General features: G+C 40.0%; 1 protein-coding gene and 1 pseudogene across 1 annotated transcript in view; one reads left to right on the forward strand and one right to left on the reverse strand.

The window, feature by feature from the left end:
- The window catches only part of Dpp6 (dipeptidyl peptidase like 6), a 906,096-nt gene that overhangs the window by 890,857 nt on the left and 6,708 nt on the right, over positions 1-8,531 (reverse strand). The window lies entirely within an intron of this gene.
- Positions 3,385-3,835, forward strand: Nme2-ps4 (NME/NM23 nucleoside diphosphate kinase 2, pseudogene 4; annotated as a pseudogene).

The raw sequence follows: 8,531 nt of genomic DNA on the forward strand, positions 1-8,531 counted from the left end.
AAGAATTAAAGGTAAAATAACCAAAATACAATCATGTTTGTTATCTATGTGATTCATGTGTGTATGTAATAGTCTCTGTTCTATCAGAATAACTCTGTCTCTCTGTCTATCTTTGTCTCTCTCTGCCTCTCTCTCTTCCTCTCTCTCTCTCTATCTGTCTCTGTCTTTGTTTCTATCTCTCTCTCTCTCTCTCTCTTTCTCTCTGTCTCTCTCTGTCTCTGCTTCAGCTATTAACCATCTTGGATGGTTTAAGTCTGAATCTCTTTGTGAAATTTGAAACAAATTACTAAACTCTTGAGTAGTTGATCCAGTGATAGGTCATACCCAATTTATATCTCCTATTTATATCTCCTTGAAAATCATTAAGAGTTTGCAACTGATCTCTTTTGATCTGTACCTTTTGTGCTTGAATTTTTAGTTGACTTATTTTATAAGCCAAATACTTAGTAGAATTTCCTCTCTGTATTTTTTGAGAACCAATATGTAACTCCAGCATGGCAGAATTCTTTTTGTTTCCATAAACATTTTCTGTAAAGTATGTGTATCAGAATCAGCCAACAAAATATCATCCATGTAATGATAAATAATGGATTGAGGAAATTGCCTATGAATTATTTCTAGTGGTTGCTGCACAAAATACTGACAGGGAGTTGGACTGTTTAACAATCCTTGTGGAAGAACTTCCATTGATATAATTTACAGGTTAAACATTATTATAAATAAGAAGTAAGAAAGCAAACCTTCCCCTATCCTGCTCATGCAGTGTATAGTAAAAAAGCAATCTTATAAATCAATCGTTGTCATAGGCTATTCCTTAGGTAATAAAGAAAGTAGAGGAATTCCAGGCTATAAGGGACCCATTGGTTGTATTACTTTATTCACCATTCTTAAATCTGTTAACATCCCTCATTGTCCCGGTTTCTTTCTTCCTTTCTTTTTTATAACAAATACAGAGAAACTCGATGGGCTGACTCTTCTATATTTTGAGCCTCCAGCTGTTTCTGCACCAGCTCTTCAAGTGCCTGTAATTTTGTCTTAGTTAAGGGCCATTGTTTTACACATGCAGGCTTGTCTGTCAACCACTTCAAGGGTAGGGCCTTTGGTACAGCAGCAGTGACCCCCGCCCCCTTTATAAGTTTGGAAACTCAATCCCTATGATGTCCTGTGTTTGGATAATGGCATGGCCTGGAGTTGTTTTTGATGACATGTATCAACACATTCCCTCATGAGCACCTACCATTTCACCCCTAATTTCTTCATGGGCTATCTTGCAGGAATATTAATCTGAGTACTCCACTGTTGTAAAAGGTCCCTTCCCCATAAATTTATGGGTATGTCATCCACTTAAGGTATTAACTTTCCTGTTTGGCCTTTTGGTCCCACCCATTTAACCCGTCACACACCTTTCTTCTTTTGAGGTAATTTTTCAATTCCTAAAACCTGGGTATAAACCTTTAAAAGTGACTATTCTGAGTTCCAAGATTTTTGTGAAATGATAGTTATATCAGCTCCTGTATTCACCAACCCTTCTACTTCAATTTCCTTACTTGGAATTTTAATTTTGATCTCTGATTATTAACAACTATTTTCCAGAGCACACATTTCCCAGTACTCCAAACCATCGTATTCTTTCTATCGGAGTAGCTTTGCCCTTGATATAGGGAAATGTTAGCAGCTGTCAGGAAAGTTAATTTCTTCCGTGTTGCTGTTTCTTCTTTGTGCCAGGCCACTTAACACACTGTGACCAACAACAACCAACCAACAGCCCACCATGACTCTCTGGGCCCTAGCATTTATATACCTTCTGAAAAGACTCCAGAATATCAAGCATAACACATTTGCAGAAACTATCAGGCACTGGCAAAATCATATGCTGTGGGCAACCTGAAGCAGCCCCATATCCCACACCTGGGATTGAAATAAAAACATATTCTTGTAACATTTCTGTTTTTTAAAGAAGCCAAAGTCTAAAATTGTCACCACAGGAATATGTCAGAGATTTTTATGTACTACTCAACAAAGATGTATGGATGGACAAGTATAAAGATGCTTAATACAATTAGTATCTGGTAAAATATATACATTTCAACTCTACCAAGACAACATTGCATACTTGCTGAGATGTTTATCAGCAAAAAAATGTCATTCAGAGACTTGGCAAAGATTCAGGTATACTGAAAGCCTGTTATACATGTATAGAAAGTAAAATTCTAGAACCACTGCTGAAAACAGGGAGCAGGGGTGATAGCTCAGTCAGCAATGTAGCCTTTGAACAAGCATGAAAACCTGAATTCAAGCCCCATAAGCTATGCAATGTGGAGTTTGTAATGTGCTTATAATCCCAGCAATGGGGAGGTTGAAATAAGCAGGTATATGTGACTCCTGGTAAGCTAGCCTAGCCTTTGTCATTAGATCCATGTTAAAAAGAAACTCTGTCTCAAAAATCAAATTATATGGCTCTTTAGAAATCACATTCAGGATTTGACCTCTGTCCTTTGCGCGCGCACGCGCACGCACACACACACACACACACACACACCATATCTACCACATAGTACAGATACTCTTATCTACATGAAATGACAGCTACTTCCAAAACACTTGTGCACAGGGCTTATAACATCTTGTTGGTAATATCCCCAAATTTGAAGCTGTCAAATATCTATCATAGTAGGAAAACACAGAAATCATAGTATCTATTCACTGTCCCACATTACTCTGTAACAAATGATTTATGTGGTAGGGCTAGTATTCAAATACAGAACCAGGCCATATTGTCCCTCAGTAAACTCCAGAGGCTGAAGGGCTTGTAACTGAGAATGTTTCACTATGCAGCCTTCTTAGATACATACACTGAGATCTTTATTACTAGTGGCCATCAATTTGCCGGGACACTTTTCAGGATGGCATGCTAACAACATTAAATCTTGATAGGGCCTCAGAGCCTAGTTTGATGTCTTCCACCCTCAGAAGTAAGTACTCTTAGATGCCACAGGTGATAAACAGGACACACAGTTCAGCTAACAAGGTCTTATCTGTTGGCTTCCATTTTCTCTTCTCTTAATCACTTTTAGTAACAATCCTGAGGTAGACTCTCCAGATGCTTTACAATGGCCCAATACATTATCAAAATTTTAATATAATATTTGTATTGATTATTTGGGTACTTCACATAATGTACCATGATCACCCTTATTCCCCAGTCCTCCCAAGGGCACCCCCTACCATTATAGCCTTCTCCCCAAAAGAAAGATCAAAAAAAGGAAGGAAGGAGAAAGAAGAAAGGAAAGAAAGAAGGAAGAGAAAAAGACAAGTCTAATTTGTGAGGTCACCTCTCTGTGTCCCTCCTCTTGGTGATTGCATCAACCCACCACCACAGCCAACATGCTGGCTTTCAACCATGGCCAACCCAAGTGCACATTTATTGCCATCAAGCCAGATGACATGCAACAATCTGGTGGGCATGATCATCAAGCACTTAGAACAGAAGGGGTTCTGACTGGTGGCCATAAATACCCTTCAGGCTTCTGAAAAACACCTGAAGCAGCACTACATTGACGTGAAAGACTATCCTTTCTTCCCAGGGCTGATAATGTACATGAACTCAGGGCCAATGGTGGCCACTGTCTGGGAGGGCCTCAAAGTGATGAAAACAGATAGTGATGTTGGGAGAGTCCAACACAGCTGATTCTAAGCCGGACACAATTCAAGTGATTTTCTGCCCTCAAGCTGGAAGGAATATCATTCATAGCAGTGATTCAATACAAAATACTAAGAAAGTCTCTGGTTTAAGCCTGAAGGTCTGATTGACTACAACTATTGTGCCCATGAATAGGCTTATTATGAGTAGAAGTTGATAAGACAGAGGTCTTTTCAACATTACTGATGGATCCCTGAACACAATTCTTTCTTCTACTGAGTGGATGTATCATCTTTTCTAAAACAATAACAATAAAGACTTTGGAAGAGGGAAAAAAGAACTTTAAGGTCTAGGAATATAGCTCCATTGGTAGTGTTTACCAATATGCATGGAACTCTTGGGTTTGATCTCTAGCATTGAATAACTGAATGAGTGGTGCACATCTGCAAAACCAGGACTCTGTGGGTAGAGGCAGGAAAGCCCAAAGTTCAAAGGCCATCCTTAGCTCCATAGAGAGTTTGAGGCCCATGTGAGATACAGGAGACTATTTTAAAATAAGAAAATATAAATAGATACCCTAAAAACATGGACATATTTGACTTTTGCACACCTGACCTGGTGCAATTTTATATTAGTCAGTTATATGTCTATGCCTGATGATTTCTTAATATTCTTTTTTTGGAATCTTCATAAGAAAGAAAGAACAACATGGAGAGAGCACATATCACATGATCATTTTGGTATGAAAACAGCACAAATGTTTTCAAGCCTTAACACACTCAACAGAGGATGAGCAAGGAGTTTAAATTATTCTACCTCTCTTGAGTAAACAGTTTGTAAGACCATGTACAAAGATAGTGTCAGGTTTGGAGGTTTCATAAAATCCCACTGTCTTTTCTTCATGCAGTACAAAGTGTGAAAGAATTAAAACATGGTACTTGTTGGTATTCAGTGATGGGTTCCTGGACCACTATAGATGTACAACTCATCAGATAGATGTTCACAAACTATCTACAGATATATCACACTGTATAGTATTTACTTGTCTTCAAATAATCTCTAGATTACTTATAGCATATCACATAGCATTGCAAATAGTTCTGCTAATATATTGTGTAAGGGGATAGCAAGAAAAATAGTCTGTTCACAAGCCATATCATTGAAATGAAGTTTCCCAAATATTTTCAGGTCTTAGCTGGTTGAGTCATACTTGGAAGTCTTTAGAGAGGGAGCAGCCATGTGGCACAGTCAAGATTCAGCTTTTGACTGGAAAAAAGGAAGGTTCAATAAATGAAACCAGGAAAACAATTGCTGCTCATTTACTGCTTTGTATTCCTGGAAATTTAACTTATGCATGAGCTTATATTCATTTTATGCATTTAACTCAGAAAATGGGGACAATTAAAATTTTAAAAATCAATAAAATGTAAAACCAAAATAACATAAATAGATTTTCTCTGATATACTGGAAGTCATTAAAGCAATTTAACTTGTATGTACCACATTGAACTTTCTAAAATCCTTCAGGATGATTTAGTTCCTGAGTAGTAAAAAGAATATACATTTTTTATTTATATGGTGCCCTTTCCTGTTTCTTTCTGAAATTATCAAACAAGTAGACTTCCCATTTAATGTAAGGAAGGGCAATGAGGAAGATAAGCAATGAATATGCCACTCATTTCCTAATACTCAGCAGTAGGGAGGTGTATTTACACTATTCAACAGGCTGCTCTGTATCTGCATCCATGCTGGATGTAACTCTTGTCTTTGTATGCTCCGATAGGGCAGATAAGCCATGGAACAGTGTGGTGTAGTCGAACTTGATGAGAATGGAGTGGGGAGCTGGCTTTCTCATTAAACAACTGCATTATCTTGAATTTCAATGAAGAAATGAGGGAAAGAAAGAAATGATCTTCCAGATTAGACCCTGTGTTTAAAGTAATACATGTTAGGTGTGGGAAATTTGCAAACACAAGAGGCAGCAGGTGCTAGATAGAAGGTGACCAATACCAACCATCAGGATCAGAGACTCCAAAGACTCAGACACAAATGGGGACAAGATCAGAGCAGGCAGAATGGGTGAAAATCAAAACCAAAGAGCAAGCTGGGGGCTGCAATGGAAACTCCTCAGAGGTAGTCAGTTCTGTGCTGTGCTCATGCCATTGTGGGGAAGAAGGAGATGGGAAGGAAGGTGCCACAGTTGTGTGACAGCAAGATCATTGATGAGCCATTTGCTCACATGAGCTTATTGGCTTAGTGTGGCTCATGACTCAACTTATGATTAAATCAGTTAAGAAAGAGCCTTCCTGAAAGGAGGGGAGTGACCAAGTTGTCTAGCAATCGAGAACAGAGCCTTCGTGTCATAGAGAAGAGGGAGATGCTTCTTTCCCATGAAGTGTATGTCTGAAATCCAAGTGAAACGCCCAGGGGGACAGATTCAAGCAGAAAGTTCATAAAGAGAAAAGAGGGAAACAGGAAGGATGCTGGGAAAGAGGCAAGTGTCATTTCCAAACATGACATGGTGGCTGCATGGTGAACTCACAGCAACTGTGGCAGCCTGTCTAAGATCTGCACAAGATCAAGCCAGGCAAAATCCCAGCACATATAGAGGAAGCGATTGCAAGGTTCCATACCTAGCTAAGAAATTATTGGACTACTGGCTGCTGAGGGAAGGAGCCTTGGTTTCCTTCAGGGACAAGCTATCAATGCTCCAGTAGACATAGCTCAACACCCATGCAAGCGAGCAGCACTAAGTGGCCCTGGAGGGGTTTGCAAAGAGCACATGAAGTTGGGAGGGAAAGTGATATATAGAAGAAGAAATAGAATGGAAGGAATGGGGTGAATTTGATGAAAACATATTATATCCATGCATGAAATTCTCAATCAATAAGAAAAGCACTGCTCCTAACAAGTGAAGTGGCAGGGGAAGCAAAGGAAAGCTTTAGACTAAGCAAGCTCTATGAGAGAGATGGGGAGAGAGCTGACAGAAGGGGAGAAAGATGAGAGCCAGCTCTGATCAGCAAAAAGAGGGCAGAAAACATTTAAGGAAATTCTTCTCTTGAAGAGAAGGTTGGAACTGACATCTACATTGGAGTAAAGAATCCTGGGTTCCTACTCATCTCCTATTCATCTCAGAATACAGAGAAGTGTTAACTTGAGCTAAGTGTTGGAAGAAATAAACTGTGAATTACTTATTTATAATTGAGACTCAGGACTAGAGCGGGTGAGACCCACAGAGTGCATGATGCTAATCCTGGGCATCAAGTTTACTGATGAAAGGTACAGGTGCATCTGCATTTCCAGCTGTGGATAAGATCACCTCTGGTTTGGTGTGGATAAGATAATTTCTGATTTAACTGTCATGCTCAGGATATCAGCACCTGTACAAAAACACAGAAGGAAAAGCTGTTTTTAAACAGTTCTGTGTCTGGGCAGAACAGGGTGTGCTAACTATAAAAACTGTAAAGAGAAAAAGCAGAGAGAGAAAGAGAGAGAGAGAGAGAGAGAGAGAGAGAGAGAGAGAGAGATTCTAGAATTAAGAAAACACCAAAACAGCCAAGAGCCAAGACCTCAGGTTCTGTGCCTAGATTTCTCCTGAGACTTCAGCTCCACCCACCTAAGCACCAGAAAGATTACAGCGACCTAAGAAAGGATCAAAAAACAAAATTTGCATTAGGTTGCCGATTAACTAAATTATTCATAAGAACAAGTAACCCATAAATCTTCAGAGAAATCTTAGAGAATCCAGAGTTTCCAAATGCTTACAATCCCCAAGAAAAGTTGGACTTCAAGCACAAGAAAAGAAACATAACACAGATCCTCAAGAAGAAATTGCAGTTGACATGGGTTGACCCCAAGGTGGGACCAGCAGGGCTGTTAGGACTGTCTGAGGATCTGCAGTGGCTACTTAATGCAGTCCATGGAGGAGAGAGAAGGATGCTTAGCACAGGTGAAAGAGCATCATAGCTTCAAGCAGGAAGTCAGGAGTGTGAAAAGGCAACAAAGTCGAAATTCTAATAATTTTTAATAGTAGCATCAGAAACAAATGTTGGAGTGAGCCAACAACAGAATAGAAAGGATATTCAATAGAGCAACAGAGTTATAGCAAAGGATGAGGAAAAACTAGAGTTAATCTAAGGAGTGTCAGTTGCAGGTTTTCCTCCCTGGAGAAGATCAGAACTATGTCAATACCCATGTCCCAAGATCCCAACCACAGAACTAAGTATGACTTCAGCACAGTTCACCCTAAGGTACCAATGAATTCATAGGGCATTGGTAAGGAGTGATTGACAGGAGTTGGGGTGACTTGGAAAGAGCTGCACTGGAAAGGCTGTACCACCGTGGCCCTTGACTCCCTTGTGTCTGTGGATGGAGCACCCCTCCCCTGTGTTCTCCAGCCAATATACTCTACCCATCCATGAGATGACAAGACCAGTGTAATTCAGGTAGAACTGCATATAACTGTTTGGGAGAAAAGACTGATACTCAGATGAGGGTCTGTGTTAGTCGGTGTTCTAAATGCTGTGAAGGGATATTATGAACACAGCAACATTTAATTAGTACTGGCTTACAGGTTCAGAGGTTTAGTACATCGCTGTTATGATGGAGAAGTGTAGCAGCATGCAGGCAAACATGGTGCTAGAGAATAGCTGAGAGTTCTACATCCTGGTCCTCAGGCAGCAGGAAGGAAGACTGAGCTACTAGGCCTGTCTTGAGCCTCTGAAATCTTTTTTTTTGGGGGGGGTTCTTTTTTTCGGAGCTGGGGACCGAACCCAGGGCCTTGTGCTTCCTAGGTAAGCACTCTACCACTGAGCTAAATCCCCAGCCCCAGCCTCTGAAATCTTTAAACCCACCCTAGTGGCACACATCCTCCAACAAGACTATGCCTACT

Source organism: Rattus norvegicus, chromosome 4 (genome assembly GCF_021556685.1).
Source record: "Rattus norvegicus strain SHRSP/BbbUtx chromosome 4, alternate assembly SHRSP_T2T, whole genome shotgun sequence".
Taxonomy (NCBI): domain Eukaryota; kingdom Metazoa; phylum Chordata; class Mammalia; order Rodentia; family Muridae; genus Rattus; species Rattus norvegicus.